The 18,725-nt window shown below is 51.0% G+C and overlaps 17 non-coding genes across 17 annotated transcripts; all 17 read right to left on the bottom strand.

Moving 5' to 3' along the window:
- Positions 1 to 327: 327 nt before the first annotated feature.
- LOC124743565 lies at positions 328 to 446 on the bottom strand. The gene has a single exon (XR_007010433.1). It is a non-coding gene; the product is annotated as a 5S ribosomal RNA (ribosomal RNA).
- A 980-nt stretch (positions 447 to 1,426) lies between these two features.
- On the bottom strand, positions 1,427 to 1,545 carry LOC124743563. The gene has a single exon (XR_007010432.1). It is a non-coding gene; the product is annotated as a 5S ribosomal RNA (ribosomal RNA).
- Positions 1,546 to 2,525: 980 nt separating this feature from the next.
- On the bottom strand, positions 2,526 to 2,644 carry LOC124743561. Its single transcript, XR_007010430.1, has one exon. It is a non-coding gene; the product is annotated as a 5S ribosomal RNA (ribosomal RNA).
- Positions 2,645 to 3,625: 981 nt separating this feature from the next.
- LOC124743560 lies at positions 3,626 to 3,744 on the bottom strand. The gene has a single exon (XR_007010429.1). It is a non-coding gene; the product is annotated as a 5S ribosomal RNA (ribosomal RNA).
- A 980-nt stretch (positions 3,745 to 4,724) lies between these two features.
- LOC124743559 lies at positions 4,725 to 4,843 on the bottom strand. Its single transcript, XR_007010428.1, has one exon. It is a non-coding gene; the product is annotated as a 5S ribosomal RNA (ribosomal RNA).
- Positions 4,844 to 5,823: 980 nt separating this feature from the next.
- On the bottom strand, positions 5,824 to 5,942 carry LOC124743558. Its single transcript, XR_007010427.1, has one exon. It is a non-coding gene; the product is annotated as a 5S ribosomal RNA (ribosomal RNA).
- A 980-nt stretch (positions 5,943 to 6,922) lies between these two features.
- LOC124743557 lies at positions 6,923 to 7,041 on the bottom strand. The gene has a single exon (XR_007010426.1). It is a non-coding gene; the product is annotated as a 5S ribosomal RNA (ribosomal RNA).
- A 981-nt stretch (positions 7,042 to 8,022) lies between these two features.
- On the bottom strand, positions 8,023 to 8,141 carry LOC124743556. Its single transcript, XR_007010425.1, has one exon. It is a non-coding gene; the product is annotated as a 5S ribosomal RNA (ribosomal RNA).
- Positions 8,142 to 9,120: 979 nt separating this feature from the next.
- LOC124743555 lies at positions 9,121 to 9,239 on the bottom strand. The gene has a single exon (XR_007010424.1). It is a non-coding gene; the product is annotated as a 5S ribosomal RNA (ribosomal RNA).
- A 980-nt stretch (positions 9,240 to 10,219) lies between these two features.
- LOC124743554 lies at positions 10,220 to 10,338 on the bottom strand. Its single transcript, XR_007010423.1, has one exon. It is a non-coding gene; the product is annotated as a 5S ribosomal RNA (ribosomal RNA).
- A 980-nt stretch (positions 10,339 to 11,318) lies between these two features.
- On the bottom strand, positions 11,319 to 11,437 carry LOC124743552. The gene has a single exon (XR_007010422.1). It is a non-coding gene; the product is annotated as a 5S ribosomal RNA (ribosomal RNA).
- A 981-nt stretch (positions 11,438 to 12,418) lies between these two features.
- Positions 12,419 to 12,537, bottom strand: LOC124743551. Its single transcript, XR_007010421.1, has one exon. It is a non-coding gene; the product is annotated as a 5S ribosomal RNA (ribosomal RNA).
- A 979-nt stretch (positions 12,538 to 13,516) lies between these two features.
- LOC124743593 lies at positions 13,517 to 13,635 on the bottom strand. The gene has a single exon (XR_007010459.1). It is a non-coding gene; the product is annotated as a 5S ribosomal RNA (ribosomal RNA).
- A 981-nt stretch (positions 13,636 to 14,616) lies between these two features.
- Positions 14,617 to 14,735, bottom strand: LOC124743587. Its single transcript, XR_007010453.1, has one exon. It is a non-coding gene; the product is annotated as a 5S ribosomal RNA (ribosomal RNA).
- A 979-nt stretch (positions 14,736 to 15,714) lies between these two features.
- On the bottom strand, positions 15,715 to 15,833 carry LOC124743574. Its single transcript, XR_007010442.1, has one exon. It is a non-coding gene; the product is annotated as a 5S ribosomal RNA (ribosomal RNA).
- Positions 15,834 to 16,813: 980 nt separating this feature from the next.
- Positions 16,814 to 16,932, bottom strand: LOC124743562. Its single transcript, XR_007010431.1, has one exon. It is a non-coding gene; the product is annotated as a 5S ribosomal RNA (ribosomal RNA).
- Positions 16,933 to 17,906: 974 nt separating this feature from the next.
- On the bottom strand, positions 17,907 to 18,025 carry LOC124743550. The gene has a single exon (XR_007010420.1). It is a non-coding gene; the product is annotated as a 5S ribosomal RNA (ribosomal RNA).
- Positions 18,026 to 18,725: the final 700 nt, after the last annotated feature.

Raw genomic sequence — 18,725 nt, 5'->3', positions numbered from 1 at the left:
TTCGTTAGCACATTCTCCCTCAAACTGAGTTAATTACCGCATTATCGTACCGTTGCATTAGTTTAAAATGCTTAAGAAAGTATCTTTGTCACAACAGAAAGGTAGTATGAGAAGACTGCTGACAGGGTGGCGACTTAAAAAGGAAAAAATGCATGGGAGCCAACAGTACCATTTTTTATTGGTTCATTTTTTTGTTTTTTGTTTTCGTACCATCACAGTAGTTTAAAATGCTTGAGGAAACGTATTTGTCACAACAGAAGTGAAAAGAGGGCTGGCAGGAGTAGCGACATAAAAAGGAAAAAAAAAAAAAAAAAAAAAAAGAAGGAGAGCCAACAGCACCCGGGTTTCCCAGGCGGTCACCCATCCAAGTACTAACCGGGCCAGATGATGCTTAACTTCGGTGATCGGACGAGAACCGGTGTATTCATCATTGTATGGCCGTTGGCACTAGTGTAATGTAGGAGCACGGCAGAATTCGCGTTCGGCTTCTCTCCCAACACACAAAATGTTAGTTTTCCGCCGCATTTGACGAAAGCACTTCCTTCTGCAACAGCCAGTTCCTCGAGGACGGCGCGGGGGGCGCGCCCGGCGTCCCAGCAGAACGACGGCCGAATTAGCGGGCGCACCGCCGCATGTGTGAGACGCACTGCTGCTCGTTGCACCTCCTGTCATTCGCTGGGCGCGTGCAGCCTTCGACACTAGCGGAGGACGCAACTTGTCCCTGGTGTCCAGCGGAGGGCCTGTGCAGGGTGTGGCAGTGTCGTGCTGGAGGGCGCCACTGGTAGCGATGTGAGCTTCCTCGCCTCGCCTCACACCAGGTGTCTGCGTAGTTTGCACTGCATTCGCACCATTCCTGTCCCCGTCCCGACTTGTCCCGACTTTGCTCGACTGCCGCTCGCTGCCGCTCGGGTCGTGGTCCATATGACGGCGCAAGCACGACAAACGTCTGCGGGACTAGACGACGCTACTAAAGAATAAATTTATGATTACAAATCAAATTTGGAACTGTACAGTGCTGCCCAACAATGGCGCTGACGCATTTCAGGGCTCACCTGCAGATTCGTGCTGTTTCGTCGTTTTCAAAGACTTCCCGGCAAACTTCGTTAGCACATTCTCCCTCAAACTGAGTTAATTACCGCATTATCGTACCGTTGCATTAGTTTAAAATGCTTAAGAAAGTATCTTTGTCACAACAGAAAGGTAGTATGAGAAGACTGCTGACAGGGTGGCGACTTAAAAAGGAAAAAATGCATGGGAGCCAACAGTACCATTTTTTATTGGTTCATTTTTTTGTTTTTTGTTTTCGTACCATCACAGTAGTTTAAAATGCTTGAGGAAACGTATTTGTCACAACAGAAGTGAAAAGAGGGCTGGCAGGAGTAGCGACATAAAAAGGAAAAAAAAAAAAAAAAAAAAAAAGAAGGAGAGCCAACAGCACCCGGGTTTCCCAGGCGGTCACCCATCCAAGTACTAACCGGGCCAGATGATGCTTAACTTCGGTGATCGGACGAGAACCGGTGTATTCATCATTGTATGGCCGTTGGCACTAGTGTAATGTAGGAGCACGGCAGAATTCGCGTTCGGCTTCTCTCCCAACACACAAAATGTTAGTTTTCCGCCGCATTTGACGAAAGCACTTCCTTCTGCAACAGCCAGTTCCTCGAGGACGGCGCGGGGGGCGCGCCCGGCGTCCCAGCAGAACGACGGCCGAATTAGCGGGCGCACCGCCGCATGTGTGAGACGCACTGCTGCTCGTTGCACCTCCTGTCATTCGCTGGGCGCGTGCAGCCTTCGACACTAGCGGAGGACGCAACTTGTCCCTGGTGTCCAGCGGAGGGCCTGTGCAGGGTGTGGCAGTGTCGTGCTGGAGGGCGCCACTGGTAGCGATGTGAGCTTCCTCGCCTCGCCTCACACCAGGTGTCTGCGTAGTTTGCACTGCATTCGCACCATTCCTGTCCCCGTCCCGACTTGTCCCGACTTTGCTCGACTGCCGCTCGCTGCCGCTCGGGTCGTGGTCCATATGACGGCGCAAGCACGACAAACGTCTGCGGGACTAGACGACGCTACTAAAGAATAAATTTATGATTACAAATCAAATTTGGAACTGTACAGTGCTGCCCAACAATGGCGCTGACGCATTTCAGGGCTCACCTGCAGATTCGTGCTGTTTCGTCGTTTTCAAAGACTTCCCGGCAAACTTCGTTAGCACATTCTCCCTCAAACTGAGTTAATTACCGCATTATCGTACCGTTGCATTAGTTTAAAATGCTTAAGAAAGTATCTTTGTCACAACAGAAAGGTAGTATGAGAAGACTGCTGACAGGGTGGCGACTTAAAAAGGAAAAAATGCATGGGAGCCAACAGTACCATTTTTTATTGGTTCATTTTTTTGTTTTTTGTTTTCGTACCATCACAGTAGTTTAAAATGCTTGAGGAAACGTATTTGTCACAACAGAAGTGAAAAGAGGGCTGGCAGGAGTAGCGACATAAAAAGGAAAAAAAAAAAAAAAAAAAAAAAGAAGGAGAGCCAACAGCACCCGGGTTTCCCAGGCGGTCACCCATCCAAGTACTAACCGGGCCAGATGATGCTTAACTTCGGTGATCGGACGAGAACCGGTGTATTCATCATTGTATGGCCGTTGGCACTAGTGTAATGTAGGAGCACGGCAGAATTCGCGTTCGGCTTCTCTCCCAACACACAAAATGTTAGTTTTCCGCCGCATTTGACGAAAGCACTTCCTTCTGCAACAGCCAGTTCCTCGAGGACGGCGCGGGGGGCGCGCCCGGCGTCCCAGCAGAACGACGGCCGAATTAGCGGGCGCACCGCCGCATGTGTGAGACGCACTGCTGCTCGTTGCACCTCCTGTCATTCGCTGGGCGCGTGCAGCCTTCGACACTAGCGGAGGACGCAACTTGTCCCTGGTGTCCAGCGGAGGGCCTGTGCAGGGTGTGGCAGTGTCGTGCTGGAGGGCGCCACTGGTAGCGATGTGAGCTTCCTCGCCTCGCCTCACACCAGGTGTCTGCGTAGTTTGCACTGCATTCGCACCATTCCTGTCCCCGTCCCGACTTGTCCCGACTTTGCTCGACTGCCGCTCGCTGCCGCTCGGGTCGTGGTCCATATGACGGCGCAAGCACGACAAACGTCTGCGGGACTAGACGACGCTACTAAAGAATAAATTTATGATTACAAATCAAATTTGGAACTGTACAGTGCTGCCCAACAATGGCGCTGACGCATTTCAGGGCTCACCTGCAGATTCGTGCTGTTTCGTCGTTTTCAAAGACTTCCCGGCAAACTTCGTTAGCACATTCTCCCTCAAACTGAGTTAATTACCGCATTATCGTACCGTTGCATTAGTTTAAAATGCTTAAGAAAGTATCTTTGTCACAACAGAAAGGTAGTATGAGAAGACTGCTGACAGGGTGGCGACTTAAAAAGGAAAAAATGCATGGGAGCCAACAGTACCATTTTTTATTGGTTCATTTTTTTGTTTTTTGTTTTCGTACCATCACAGTAGTTTAAAATGCTTGAGGAAACGTATTTGTCACAACAGAAGTGAAAAGAGGGCTGGCAGGAGTAGCGACATAAAAAGGAAAAAAAAAAAAAAAAAAAAAAAAGAAGGAGAGCCAACAGCACCCGGGTTTCCCAGGCGGTCACCCATCCAAGTACTAACCGGGCCAGATGATGCTTAACTTCGGTGATCGGACGAGAACCGGTGTATTCATCATTGTATGGCCGTTGGCACTAGTGTAATGTAGGAGCACGGCAGAATTCGCGTTCGGCTTCTCTCCCAACACACAAAATGTTAGTTTTCCGCCGCATTTGACGAAAGCACTTCCTTCTGCAACAGCCAGTTCCTCGAGGACGGCGCGGGGGGCGCGCCCGGCGTCCCAGCAGAACGACGGCCGAATTAGCGGGCGCACCGCCGCATGTGTGAGACGCACTGCTGCTCGTTGCACCTCCTGTCATTCGCTGGGCGCGTGCAGCCTTCGACACTAGCGGAGGACGCAACTTGTCCCTGGTGTCCAGCGGAGGGCCTGTGCAGGGTGTGGCAGTGTCGTGCTGGAGGGCGCCACTGGTAGCGATGTGAGCTTCCTCGCCTCGCCTCACACCAGGTGTCTGCGTAGTTTGCACTGCATTCGCACCATTCCTGTCCCCGTCCCGACTTGTCCCGACTTTGCTCGACTGCCGCTCGCTGCCGCTCGGGTCGTGGTCCATATGACGGCGCAAGCACGACAAACGTCTGCGGGACTAGACGACGCTACTAAAGAATAAATTTATGATTACAAATCAAATTTGGAACTGTACAGTGCTGCCCAACAATGGCGCTGACGCATTTCAGGGCTCACCTGCAGATTCGTGCTGTTTCGTCGTTTTCAAAGACTTCCCGGCAAACTTCGTTAGCACATTCTCCCTCAAACTGAGTTAATTACCGCATTATCGTACCGTTGCATTAGTTTAAAATGCTTAAGAAAGTATCTTTGTCACAACAGAAAGGTAGTATGAGAAGACTGCTGACAGGGTGGCGACTTAAAAAGGAAAAAATGCATGGGAGCCAACAGTACCATTTTTTATTGGTTCATTTTTTTGTTTTTTGTTTTCGTACCATCACAGTAGTTTAAAATGCTTGAGGAAACGTATTTGTCACAACAGAAGTGAAAAGAGGGCTGGCAGGAGTAGCGACATAAAAAGGAAAAAAAAAAAAAAAAAAAAAAAGAAGGAGAGCCAACAGCACCCGGGTTTCCCAGGCGGTCACCCATCCAAGTACTAACCGGGCCAGATGATGCTTAACTTCGGTGATCGGACGAGAACCGGTGTATTCATCATTGTATGGCCGTTGGCACTAGTGTAATGTAGGAGCACGGCAGAATTCGCGTTCGGCTTCTCTCCCAACACACAAAATGTTAGTTTTCCGCCGCATTTGACGAAAGCACTTCCTTCTGCAACAGCCAGTTCCTCGAGGACGGCGCGGGGGGCGCGCCCGGCGTCCCAGCAGAACGACGGCCGAATTAGCGGGCGCACCGCCGCATGTGTGAGACGCACTGCTGCTCGTTGCACCTCCTGTCATTCGCTGGGCGCGTGCAGCCTTCGACACTAGCGGAGGACGCAACTTGTCCCTGGTGTCCAGCGGAGGGCCTGTGCAGGGTGTGGCAGTGTCGTGCTGGAGGGCGCCACTGGTAGCGATGTGAGCTTCCTCGCCTCGCCTCACACCAGGTGTCTGCGTAGTTTGCACTGCATTCGCACCATTCCTGTCCCCGTCCCGACTTGTCCCGACTTTGCTCGACTGCCGCTCGCTGCCGCTCGGGTCGTGGTCCATATGACGGCGCAAGCACGACAAACGTCTGCGGGACTAGACGACGCTACTAAAGAATAAATTTATGATTACAAATCAAATTTGGAACTGTACAGTGCTGCCCAACAATGGCGCTGACGCATTTCAGGGCTCACCTGCAGATTCGTGCTGTTTCGTCGTTTTCAAAGACTTCCCGGCAAACTTCGTTAGCACATTCTCCCTCAAACTGAGTTAATTACCGCATTATCGTACCGTTGCATTAGTTTAAAATGCTTAAGAAAGTATCTTTGTCACAACAGAAAGGTAGTATGAGAAGACTGCTGACAGGGTGGCGACTTAAAAAGGAAAAAATGCATGGGAGCCAACAGTACCATTTTTTATTGGTTCATTTTTTTGTTTTTTGTTTTCGTACCATCACAGTAGTTTAAAATGCTTGAGGAAACGTATTTGTCACAACAGAAGTGAAAAGAGGGCTGGCAGGAGTAGCGACATAAAAAGGAAAAAAAAAAAAAAAAAAAAAAAGAAGGAGAGCCAACAGCACCCGGGTTTCCCAGGCGGTCACCCATCCAAGTACTAACCGGGCCAGATGATGCTTAACTTCGGTGATCGGACGAGAACCGGTGTATTCATCATTGTATGGCCGTTGGCACTAGTGTAATGTAGGAGCACGGCAGAATTCGCGTTCGGCTTCTCTCCCAACACACAAAATGTTAGTTTTCCGCCGCATTTGACGAAAGCACTTCCTTCTGCAACAGCCAGTTCCTCGAGGACGGCGCGGGGGGCGCGCCCGGCGTCCCAGCAGAACGACGGCCGAATTAGCGGGCGCACCGCCGCATGTGTGAGACGCACTGCTGCTCGTTGCACCTCCTGTCATTCGCTGGGCGCGTGCAGCCTTCGACACTAGCGGAGGACGCAACTTGTCCCTGGTGTCCAGCGGAGGGCCTGTGCAGGGTGTGGCAGTGTCGTGCTGGAGGGCGCCACTGGTAGCGATGTGAGCTTCCTCGCCTCGCCTCACACCAGGTGTCTGCGTAGTTTGCACTGCATTCGCACCATTCCTGTCCCCGTCCCGACTTGTCCCGACTTTGCTCGACTGCCGCTCGCTGCCGCTCGGGTCGTGGTCCATATGACGGCGCAAGCACGACAAACGTCTGCGGGACTAGACGACGCTACTAAAGAATAAATTTATGATTACAAATCAAATTTGGAACTGTACAGTGCTGCCCAACAATGGCGCTGACGCATTTCAGGGCTCACCTGCAGATTCGTGCTGTTTCGTCGTTTTCAAAGACTTCCCGGCAAACTTCGTTAGCACATTCTCCCTCAAACTGAGTTAATTACCGCATTATCGTACCGTTGCATTAGTTTAAAATGCTTAAGAAAGTATCTTTGTCACAACAGAAAGGTAGTATGAGAAGACTGCTGACAGGGTGGCGACTTAAAAAGGAAAAAATGCATGGGAGCCAACAGTACCATTTTTTATTGGTTCATTTTTTTGTTTTTTGTTTTCGTACCATCACAGTAGTTTAAAATGCTTGAGGAAACGTATTTGTCACAACAGAAGTGAAAAGAGGGCTGGCAGGAGTAGCGACATAAAAAGGAAAAAAAAAAAAAAAAAAAAAAAGAAGGAGAGCCAACAGCACCCGGGTTTCCCAGGCGGTCACCCATCCAAGTACTAACCGGGCCAGATGATGCTTAACTTCGGTGATCGGACGAGAACCGGTGTATTCATCATTGTATGGCCGTTGGCACTAGTGTAATGTAGGAGCACGGCAGAATTCGCGTTCGGCTTCTCTCCCAACACACAAAATGTTAGTTTTCCGCCGCATTTGACGAAAGCACTTCCTTCTGCAACAGCCAGTTCCTCGAGGACGGCGCGGGGGGCGCGCCCGGCGTCCCAGCAGAACGACGGCCGAATTAGCGGGCGCACCGCCGCATGTGTGAGACGCACTGCTGCTCGTTGCACCTCCTGTCATTCGCTGGGCGCGTGCAGCCTTCGACACTAGCGGAGGACGCAACTTGTCCCTGGTGTCCAGCGGAGGGCCTGTGCAGGGTGTGGCAGTGTCGTGCTGGAGGGCGCCACTGGTAGCGATGTGAGCTTCCTCGCCTCGCCTCACACCAGGTGTCTGCGTAGTTTGCACTGCATTCGCACCATTCCTGTCCCCGTCCCGACTTGTCCCGACTTTGCTCGACTGCCGCTCGCTGCCGCTCGGGTCGTGGTCCATATGACGGCGCAAGCACGACAAACGTCTGCGGGACTAGACGACGCTACTAAAGAATAAATTTATGATTACAAATCAAATTTGGAACTGTACAGTGCTGCCCAACAATGGCGCTGACGCATTTCAGGGCTCACCTGCAGATTCGTGCTGTTTCGTCGTTTTCAAAGACTTCCCGGCAAACTTCGTTAGCACATTCTCCCTCAAACTGAGTTAATTACCGCATTATCGTACCGTTGCATTAGTTTAAAATGCTTAAGAAAGTATCTTTGTCACAACAGAAAGGTAGTATGAGAAGACTGCTGACAGGGTGGCGACTTAAAAAGGAAAAAATGCATGGGAGCCAACAGTACCATTTTTTATTGGTTCATTTTTTTGTTTTTTGTTTTCGTACCATCACAGTAGTTTAAAATGCTTGAGGAAACGTATTTGTCACAACAGAAGTGAAAAGAGGGCTGGCAGGAGTAGCGACATAAAAAGGAAAAAAAAAAAAAAAAAAAAAAAAGAAGGAGAGCCAACAGCACCCGGGTTTCCCAGGCGGTCACCCATCCAAGTACTAACCGGGCCAGATGATGCTTAACTTCGGTGATCGGACGAGAACCGGTGTATTCATCATTGTATGGCCGTTGGCACTAGTGTAATGTAGGAGCACGGCAGAATTCGCGTTCGGCTTCTCTCCCAACACACAAAATGTTAGTTTTCCGCCGCATTTGACGAAAGCACTTCCTTCTGCAACAGCCAGTTCCTCGAGGACGGCGCGGGGGGCGCGCCCGGCGTCCCAGCAGAACGACGGCCGAATTAGCGGGCGCACCGCCGCATGTGTGAGACGCACTGCTGCTCGTTGCACCTCCTGTCATTCGCTGGGCGCGTGCAGCCTTCGACACTAGCGGAGGACGCAACTTGTCCCTGGTGTCCAGCGGAGGGCCTGTGCAGGGTGTGGCAGTGTCGTGCTGGAGGGCGCCACTGGTAGCGATGTGAGCTTCCTCGCCTCGCCTCACACCAGGTGTCTGCGTAGTTTGCACTGCATTCGCACCATTCCTGTCCCCGTCCCGACTTGTCCCGACTTTGCTCGACTGCCGCTCGCTGCCGCTCGGGTCGTGGTCCATATGACGGCGCAAGCACGACAAACGTCTGCGGGACTAGACGACGCTACTAAAGAATAAATTTATGATTACAAATCAAATTTGGAACTGTACAGTGCTGCCCAACAATGGCGCTGACGCATTTCAGGGCTCACCTGCAGATTCGTGCTGTTTCGTCGTTTTCAAAGACTTCCCGGCAAACTTCGTTAGCACATTCTCCCTCAAACTGAGTTAATTACCGCATTATCGTACCGTTGCATTAGTTTAAAATGCTTAAGAAAGTATCTTTGTCACAACAGAAAGGTAGTATGAGAAGACTGCTGACAGGGTGGCGACTTAAAAAGGAAAAAATGCATGGGAGCCAACAGTACCATTTTTTATTGGTTCATTTTTTTGTTTTTTGTTTTCGTACCATCACAGTAGTTTAAAATGCTTGAGGAAACGTATTTGTCACAACAGAAGTGAAAAGAGGGCTGGCAGGAGTAGCGACATAAAAAGGAAAAAAAAAAAAAAAAAAAAAAGAAGGAGAGCCAACAGCACCCGGGTTTCCCAGGCGGTCACCCATCCAAGTACTAACCGGGCCAGATGATGCTTAACTTCGGTGATCGGACGAGAACCGGTGTATTCATCATTGTATGGCCGTTGGCACTAGTGTAATGTAGGAGCACGGCAGAATTCGCGTTCGGCTTCTCTCCCAACACACAAAATGTTAGTTTTCCGCCGCATTTGACGAAAGCACTTCCTTCTGCAACAGCCAGTTCCTCGAGGACGGCGCGGGGGGCGCGCCCGGCGTCCCAGCAGAACGACGGCCGAATTAGCGGGCGCACCGCCGCATGTGTGAGACGCACTGCTGCTCGTTGCACCTCCTGTCATTCGCTGGGCGCGTGCAGCCTTCGACACTAGCGGAGGACGCAACTTGTCCCTGGTGTCCAGCGGAGGGCCTGTGCAGGGTGTGGCAGTGTCGTGCTGGAGGGCGCCACTGGTAGCGATGTGAGCTTCCTCGCCTCGCCTCACACCAGGTGTCTGCGTAGTTTGCACTGCATTCGCACCATTCCTGTCCCCGTCCCGACTTGTCCCGACTTTGCTCGACTGCCGCTCGCTGCCGCTCGGGTCGTGGTCCATATGACGGCGCAAGCACGACAAACGTCTGCGGGACTAGACGACGCTACTAAAGAATAAATTTATGATTACAAATCAAATTTGGAACTGTACAGTGCTGCCCAACAATGGCGCTGACGCATTTCAGGGCTCACCTGCAGATTCGTGCTGTTTCGTCGTTTTCAAAGACTTCCCGGCAAACTTCGTTAGCACATTCTCCCTCAAACTGAGTTAATTACCGCATTATCGTACCGTTGCATTAGTTTAAAATGCTTAAGAAAGTATCTTTGTCACAACAGAAAGGTAGTATGAGAAGACTGCTGACAGGGTGGCGACTTAAAAAGGAAAAAATGCATGGGAGCCAACAGTACCATTTTTTATTGGTTCATTTTTTTGTTTTTTGTTTTCGTACCATCACAGTAGTTTAAAATGCTTGAGGAAACGTATTTGTCACAACAGAAGTGAAAAGAGGGCTGGCAGGAGTAGCGACATAAAAAGGAAAAAAAAAAAAAAAAAAAAAAAGAAGGAGAGCCAACAGCACCCGGGTTTCCCAGGCGGTCACCCATCCAAGTACTAACCGGGCCAGATGATGCTTAACTTCGGTGATCGGACGAGAACCGGTGTATTCATCATTGTATGGCCGTTGGCACTAGTGTAATGTAGGAGCACGGCAGAATTCGCGTTCGGCTTCTCTCCCAACACACAAAATGTTAGTTTTCCGCCGCATTTGACGAAAGCACTTCCTTCTGCAACAGCCAGTTCCTCGAGGACGGCGCGGGGGGCGCGCCCGGCGTCCCAGCAGAACGACGGCCGAATTAGCGGGCGCACCGCCGCATGTGTGAGACGCACTGCTGCTCGTTGCACCTCCTGTCATTCGCTGGGCGCGTGCAGCCTTCGACACTAGCGGAGGACGCAACTTGTCCCTGGTGTCCAGCGGAGGGCCTGTGCAGGGTGTGGCAGTGTCGTGCTGGAGGGCGCCACTGGTAGCGATGTGAGCTTCCTCGCCTCGCCTCACACCAGGTGTCTGCGTAGTTTGCACTGCATTCGCACCATTCCTGTCCCCGTCCCGACTTGTCCCGACTTTGCTCGACTGCCGCTCGCTGCCGCTCGGGTCGTGGTCCATATGACGGCGCAAGCACGACAAACGTCTGCGGGACTAGACGACGCTACTAAAGAATAAATTTATGATTACAAATCAAATTTGGAACTGTACAGTGCTGCCCAACAATGGCGCTGACGCATTTCAGGGCTCACCTGCAGATTCGTGCTGTTTCGTCGTTTTCAAAGACTTCCCGGCAAACTTCGTTAGCACATTCTCCCTCAAACTGAGTTAATTACCGCATTATCGTACCGTTGCATTAGTTTAAAATGCTTAAGAAAGTATCTTTGTCACAACAGAAAGGTAGTATGAGAAGACTGCTGACAGGGTGGCGACTTAAAAAGGAAAAAATGCATGGGAGCCAACAGTACCATTTTTTATTGGTTCATTTTTTTGTTTTTTGTTTTCGTACCATCACAGTAGTTTAAAATGCTTGAGGAAACGTATTTGTCACAACAGAAGTGAAAAGAGGGCTGGCAGGAGTAGCGACATAAAAAGGAAAAAAAAAAAAAAAAAAAAAAAGAAGGAGAGCCAACAGCACCCGGGTTTCCCAGGCGGTCACCCATCCAAGTACTAACCGGGCCAGATGATGCTTAACTTCGGTGATCGGACGAGAACCGGTGTATTCATCATTGTATGGCCGTTGGCACTAGTGTAATGTAGGAGCACGGCAGAATTCGCGTTCGGCTTCTCTCCCAACACACAAAATGTTAGTTTTCCGCCGCATTTGACGAAAGCACTTCCTTCTGCAACAGCCAGTTCCTCGAGGACGGCGCGGGGGGCGCGCCCGGCGTCCCAGCAGAACGACGGCCGAATTAGCGGGCGCACCGCCGCATGTGTGAGACGCACTGCTGCTCGTTGCACCTCCTGTCATTCGCTGGGCGCGTGCAGCCTTCGACACTAGCGGAGGACGCAACTTGTCCCTGGTGTCCAGCGGAGGGCCTGTGCAGGGTGTGGCAGTGTCGTGCTGGAGGGCGCCACTGGTAGCGATGTGAGCTTCCTCGCCTCGCCTCACACCAGGTGTCTGCGTAGTTTGCACTGCATTCGCACCATTCCTGTCCCCGTCCCGACTTGTCCCGACTTTGCTCGACTGCCGCTCGCTGCCGCTCGGGTCGTGGTCCATATGACGGCGCAAGCACGACAAACGTCTGCGGGACTAGACGACGCTACTAAAGAATAAATTTATGATTACAAATCAAATTTGGAACTGTACAGTGCTGCCCAACAATGGCGCTGACGCATTTCAGGGCTCACCTGCAGATTCGTGCTGTTTCGTCGTTTTCAAAGACTTCCCGGCAAACTTCGTTAGCACATTCTCCCTCAAACTGAGTTAATTACCGCATTATCGTACCGTTGCATTAGTTTAAAATGCTTAAGAAAGTATCTTTGTCACAACAGAAAGGTAGTATGAGAAGACTGCTGACAGGGTGGCGACTTAAAAAGGAAAAAATGCATGGGAGCCAACAGTACCATTTTTTATTGGTTCATTTTTTTGTTTTTTGTTTTCGTACCATCACAGTAGTTTAAAATGCTTGAGGAAACGTATTTGTCACAACAGAAGTGAAAAGAGGGCTGGCAGGAGTAGCGACATAAAAAGGAAAAAAAAAAAAAAAAAAAAAAAAGAAGGAGAGCCAACAGCACCCGGGTTTCCCAGGCGGTCACCCATCCAAGTACTAACCGGGCCAGATGATGCTTAACTTCGGTGATCGGACGAGAACCGGTGTATTCATCATTGTATGGCCGTTGGCACTAGTGTAATGTAGGAGCACGGCAGAATTCGCGTTCGGCTTCTCTCCCAACACACAAAATGTTAGTTTTCCGCCGCATTTGACGAAAGCACTTCCTTCTGCAACAGCCAGTTCCTCGAGGACGGCGCGGGGGGCGCGCCCGGCGTCCCAGCAGAACGACGGCCGAATTAGCGGGCGCACCGCCGCATGTGTGAGACGCACTGCTGCTCGTTGCACCTCCTGTCATTCGCTGGGCGCGTGCAGCCTTCGACACTAGCGGAGGACGCAACTTGTCCCTGGTGTCCAGCGGAGGGCCTGTGCAGGGTGTGGCAGTGTCGTGCTGGAGGGCGCCACTGGTAGCGATGTGAGCTTCCTCGCCTCGCCTCACACCAGGTGTCTGCGTAGTTTGCACTGCATTCGCACCATTCCTGTCCCCGTCCCGACTTGTCCCGACTTTGCTCGACTGCCGCTCGCTGCCGCTCGGGTCGTGGTCCATATGACGGCGCAAGCACGACAAACGTCTGCGGGACTAGACGACGCTACTAAAGAATAAATTTATGATTACAAATCAAATTTGGAACTGTACAGTGCTGCCCAACAATGGCGCTGACGCATTTCAGGGCTCACCTGCAGATTCGTGCTGTTTCGTCGTTTTCAAAGACTTCCCGGCAAACTTCGTTAGCACATTCTCCCTCAAACTGAGTTAATTACCGCATTATCGTACCGTTGCATTAGTTTAAAATGCTTAAGAAAGTATCTTTGTCACAACAGAAAGGTAGTATGAGAAGACTGCTGACAGGGTGGCGACTTAAAAAGGAAAAAATGCATGGGAGCCAACAGTACCATTTTTTATTGGTTCATTTTTTTGTTTTTTGTTTTCGTACCATCACAGTAGTTTAAAATGCTTGAGGAAACGTATTTGTCACAACAGAAGTGAAAAGAGGGCTGGCAGGAGTAGCGACATAAAAAGGAAAAAAAAAAAAAAAAAAAAAAGAAGGAGAGCCAACAGCACCCGGGTTTCCCAGGCGGTCACCCATCCAAGTACTAACCGGGCCAGATGATGCTTAACTTCGGTGATCGGACGAGAACCGGTGTATTCATCATTGTATGGCCGTTGGCACTAGTGTAATGTAGGAGCACGGCAGAATTCGCGTTCGGCTTCTCTCCCAACACACAAAATGTTAGTTTTCCGCCGCATTTGACGAAAGCACTTCCTTCTGCAACAGCCAGTTCCTCGAGGACGGCGCGGGGGGGCGCGCCCGGCGTCCCAGCAGAACGACGGCCGAATTAGCGGGCGCACCGCCGCATGTGTGAGACGCACTGCTGCTCGTTGCACCTCCTGTCATTCGCTGGGCGCGTGCAGCCTTCGACACTAGCGGAGGACGCAACTTGTCCCTGGTGTCCAGCGGAGGGCCTGTGCAGGGTGTGGCAGTGTCGTGCTGGAGGGCGCCACTGGTAGCGATGTGAGCTTCCTCGCCTCGCCTCACACCAGGTGTCTGCGTAGTTTGCACTGCATTCGCACCATTCCTGTCCCCGTCCCGACTTGTCCCGACTTTGCTCGACTGCCGCTCGCTGCCGCTCGGGTCGTGGTCCATATGACGGCGCAAGCACGACAAACGTCTGCGGGACTAGACGACGCTACTAAAGAATAAATTTATGATTACAAATCAAATTTGGAACTGTACAGTGCTGCCCAACAATGGCGCTGACGCATTTCAGGGCTCACCTGCAGATTCGTGCTGTTTCGTCGTTTTCAAAGACTTCCCGGCAAACTTCGTTAGCACATTCTCCCTCAAACTGAGTTAATTACCGCATTATCGTACCGTTGCATTAGTTTAAAATGCTTAAGAAAGTATCTTTGTCACAACAGAAAGGTAGTATGAGAAGACTGCTGACAGGGTGGCGACTTAAAAAGGAAAAAATGCATGGGAGCCAACAGTACCATTTTTTATTGGTTCATTTTTTTGTTTTTTGTTTTCGTACCATCACAGTAGTTTAAAATGCTTGAGGAAACGTATTTGTCACAACAGAAGTGAAAAGAGGGCTGGCAGGAGTAGCGACATAAAAAGGAAAAAAAAAAAAAAAAAAAAAAAGAAGGAGAGCCAACAGCACCCGGGTTTCCCAGGCGGTCACCCATCCAAGTACTAACCGGGCCAGATGATGCTTAACTTCGGTGATCGGACGAGAACCGGTGTATTCATCATTGTATGGCCGTTGGCACTAGTGTAATGTAGGAGCACGGCAGAATTCGCGTTCGGCTTCTCTCCCAACACACAAAATGTTAGTTTTCCGCCGCATTTGACGAAAGCACTTCCTTCTGCAACAGCCAGTTCCTCGAGGACGGCGCGGGGGGCGCGCCCGGCGTCCCAGCAGAACGACGGCCGAATTAGCGGGCGCACCGCCGCATGTGTGAGACGCACTGCTGCTCGTTGCACCTCCTGTCATTCGCTGGGCGCGTGCAGCCTTCGACACTAGCGGAGGACGCAACTTGTCCCTGGTGTCCAGCGGAGGGCCTGTGCAGGGTGTGGCAGTGTCGTGCTGGAGGGCGCCACTGGTAGCGATGTGAGCTTCCTCGCCTCGCCTCACACCAGGTGTCTGCGTAGTTTGCACTGCATTCGCACCATTCCTGTCCCCGTCCCGACTTGTCCCGACTTTGCTCGACTGCCGCTCGCTGCCGCTCGGGTCGTGGTCCATATGACGGCGCAAGCACGACAAACGTCTGCGGGACTAGACGACGCTACTAAAGAATAAATTTATGATTACAAATCAAATTTGGAACTGTACAGTGCTGCCCAACAATGGCGCTGACGCATTTCAGGGCTCACCTGCAGATTCGTGCTGTTTCGTCGTTTTCAAAGACTTCCCGGCAAACTTCGTTAGCACATTCTCCCTCAAACTGAGTTAATTACCGCATTATCGTACCGTTGCATTAGTTTAAAATGCTTAAGAAAGTATCTTTGTCACAACAGAAAGGTAGTATGAGAAGACTGCTGACAGGGTGGCGACTTAAAAAGGAAAAAATGCATGGGAGCCAACAGTACCATTTTTTATTGGTTCATTTTTTTGTTTTTTGTTTTCGTACCATCACAGTAGTTTAAAATGCTTGAGGAAACGTATTTGTCACAACAGAAGTGAAAAGAGGGCTGGCAGGAGTAGCGACATAAAAAGGAAAAAAAAAAAAAAAAAAAAAAGAAGGAGAGCCAACAGCACCCGGGTTTCCCAGGCGGTCACCCATCCAAGTACTAACCGGGCCAGATGATGCTTAACTTCGGTGATCGGACGAGAACCGGTGTATTCATCATTGTATGGCCGTTGGCACTAGTGTAATGTAGGAGCACGGCAGAATTCGCGTTCGGCTTCTCTCCCAACACACAAAATGTTAGTTTTCCGCCGCATTTGACGAAAGCACTTCCTTCTGCAACAGCCAGTTCCTCGAGGACGGCGCGGGGGGCGCGCCCGGCGTCCCAGCAGAACGACGGCCGAATTAGCGGGCGCACCGCCGCATGTGTGAGACGCACTGCTGCTCGTTGCACCTCCTGTCATTCGCTGGGCGCGTGCAGCCTTCGACACTAGCGGAGGACGCAACTTGTCCCTGGTGTCCAGCGGAGGGCCTGTGCAGGGTGTGGCAGTGTCGTGCTGGAGGGCGCCACTGGTAGCGATGTGAGCTTCCTCGCCTCGCCTCACACCAGGTGTCTGCGTAGTTTGCACTGCATTCGCACCATTCCTGTCCCCGTCCCGACTTGTCCCGACTTTGCTCGACTGCCGCTCGCTGCCGCTCGGGTCGTGGTCCATATGACGGCGCAAGCACGACAAACGTCTGCGGGACTAGACGACGCTACTAAAGAATAAATTTATGATTACAAATCAAATTTGGAACTGTACAGTGCTGCCCAACAATGGCGCTGACGCATTTCAGGGCTCACCTGCAGATTCGTGCTGTTTCGTCGTTTTCAAAGACTTCCCGGCAAACTTCGTTAGCACATTCTCCCTCAAACTGAGTTAATTACCGCATTATCGTACCGTTGCATTAGTTTAAAATGCTTAAGAAAGTATCTTTGTCACAACAGAAAGGTAGTATGAGAAGACTGCTGACAGGGTGGCGACTTAAAAAGGAAAAAATGCATGGGAGCCAACAGTACCATTTTTTATTGGTTCATTTTTTTGTTTTTTGTTTTCGTACCATCACAGTAGTTTAAAATGCTTGAGGAAACGTATTTGTCACAACAGAAGTGAAAAGAGGGCTGGCAGGAGTAGCGACATAAAAAGGAAAAAAAAAAAAAAAAAAAAAAAGAAGGAGAGCCAACAGCACCCGGGTTTCCCAGGCGGTCACCCATCCAAGTACTAACCGGGCCAGATGATGCTTAACTTCGGTGATCGGACGAGAACCGGTGTATTCATCATTGTATGGCCGTTGGCACTAGTGTAATGTAGGAGCACGGCAGAATTCGCGTTCGGCTTCTCTCCCAACACACAAAATGTTAGTTTTCCGCCGCATTTGACGAAAGCACTTCCTTCTGCAACAGCCAGTTCCTCGAGGACGGCGCGGGGGGCGCGCCCGGCGTCCCAGCAGAACGACGGCCGAATTAGCGGGCGCACCGCCGCATGTGTGAGACGCACTGCTGCTCGTTGCACCTCCTGTCATTCGCTGGGCGCGTGCAGCCTTCGACACTAGCGGAGGACGCAACTTGTCCCTGGTGTCCAGCGGAGGGCCTGTGCAGGGTGTGGCAGTGTCGTGCTGGAGGGCGCCACTGGTAGCGATGTGAGCTTCCTCGCCTCGCCTCACACCAGGTGTCTGCGTAGTTTGCACTGCATTCGCACCATTCCTGTCCCCGTCCCGACTTGTCCCGACTTTGCTCGACTGCCGCTCGCTGCCGCTCGGGTCGTGGTCCATATGACGGCGCAAGCACGACAAACGTCTGCGGGACTAGACGACGCTACTAAAGAATAAATTTATGATTACAAATCAAATTTGGAACTGTACAGTGCTGCCCAACAATGGCGCTGACGCATTTCAGGGCTCACCTGCAGATTCGTGCTGTTTCGTCGTTTTCAAAGACTTCCCGGCAAACTTCGTTAGCACATTCTCCCTCAAACTGAGTTAATTACCGCATTATCGTACCGTTGCATTAGTTTAAAATGCTTAAGAAAGTATCTTTGTCACAACAGAAAGGTAGTATGAGAAGACTGCTGACAGGGTGGCGACTTAAAAAGGAAAAAATGCATGGGAGCCAACAGTACCATTTTTTATTGGTTCATTTTTTTGTTTTTTGTTTTCGTACCATCACAGTAGTTTAAAATGCTTGAGGAAACGTATTTGTCACAACAGAAGTGAAAAGAGGGCTGGCAGGAGTAGCGACATAAAAAGGAAAAAAAAAAAAAAAAAGAAGGAGAGCCAACAGCACCCGGGTTTCCCAGGCGGTCACCCATCCAAGTACTAACCGGGCCAGATGATGCTTAACTTCGGTGATCGGACGAGAACCGGTGTATTCATCATTGTATGGCCGTTGGCACTAGTGTAATGTAGGAGCACGGCAGAATTCGCGTTCGGCTTCTCTCCCAACACACAAAATGTTAGTTTTCCGCCGCATTTGACGAAAGCACTTCCTTCTGCAACAGCCAGTTCCTCGAGGACGGCGCGGGGGGGCGCGCCCGGCGTCCCAGCAGAACGACGGCCGAATTAGCGGGCGCACCGCCGCATGTGTGAGACGCACTGCTGCTCGTTGCACCTCCTGTCATTCGCTGGGCGCGTGCAGCCTTCGACACTAGCGGAGGACGCAACTTGTCCCTGGTGTCCAGCGGAGGGCCTGTGCAGGGTGTGGCAGTGTCGTGCTGGAGGGCGCCACTGGTAGCGATGTGAGCTTCCTCGCCTCGCCTCACACCAGGTGTCTGCGTAGTTTGCACTGCATTCGCACCATTCCTGTCCCCGTCCCGACTTGTCCCGACTTTGCTCGACTGCCGCTCGCTGCCGCTCGGGTCGTGGTCCATATGACGGCGCAAGCACGACAAACGTCTGCGGGACTAGACGACGCTACTAAAGAATAAATTTATGATTACAAATCAAATTTGGAACTGTACAGTGCTGCCCAACAATGGCGCTGACGCATTTCAGGGCTCACCTGCAGATTCGTGCTGTTTCGTCGTTTTCAAAGACTTCCCGGCAAACTTCGTTAGCACATTCTCCCTCAAACTGAGTTAATTACCGCATTATC

The sequence above is a fragment of the Schistocerca piceifrons genome, unplaced genomic scaffold (assembly GCF_021461385.2).
Source record: "Schistocerca piceifrons isolate TAMUIC-IGC-003096 unplaced genomic scaffold, iqSchPice1.1 HiC_scaffold_2421, whole genome shotgun sequence".
NCBI lineage: Eukaryota > Metazoa > Arthropoda > Insecta > Orthoptera > Acrididae > Schistocerca > Schistocerca piceifrons.
The sequence above is the reverse complement of the archived record's forward strand: the minus strand, read 5'-3'. Positions and strand labels throughout refer to the sequence as shown.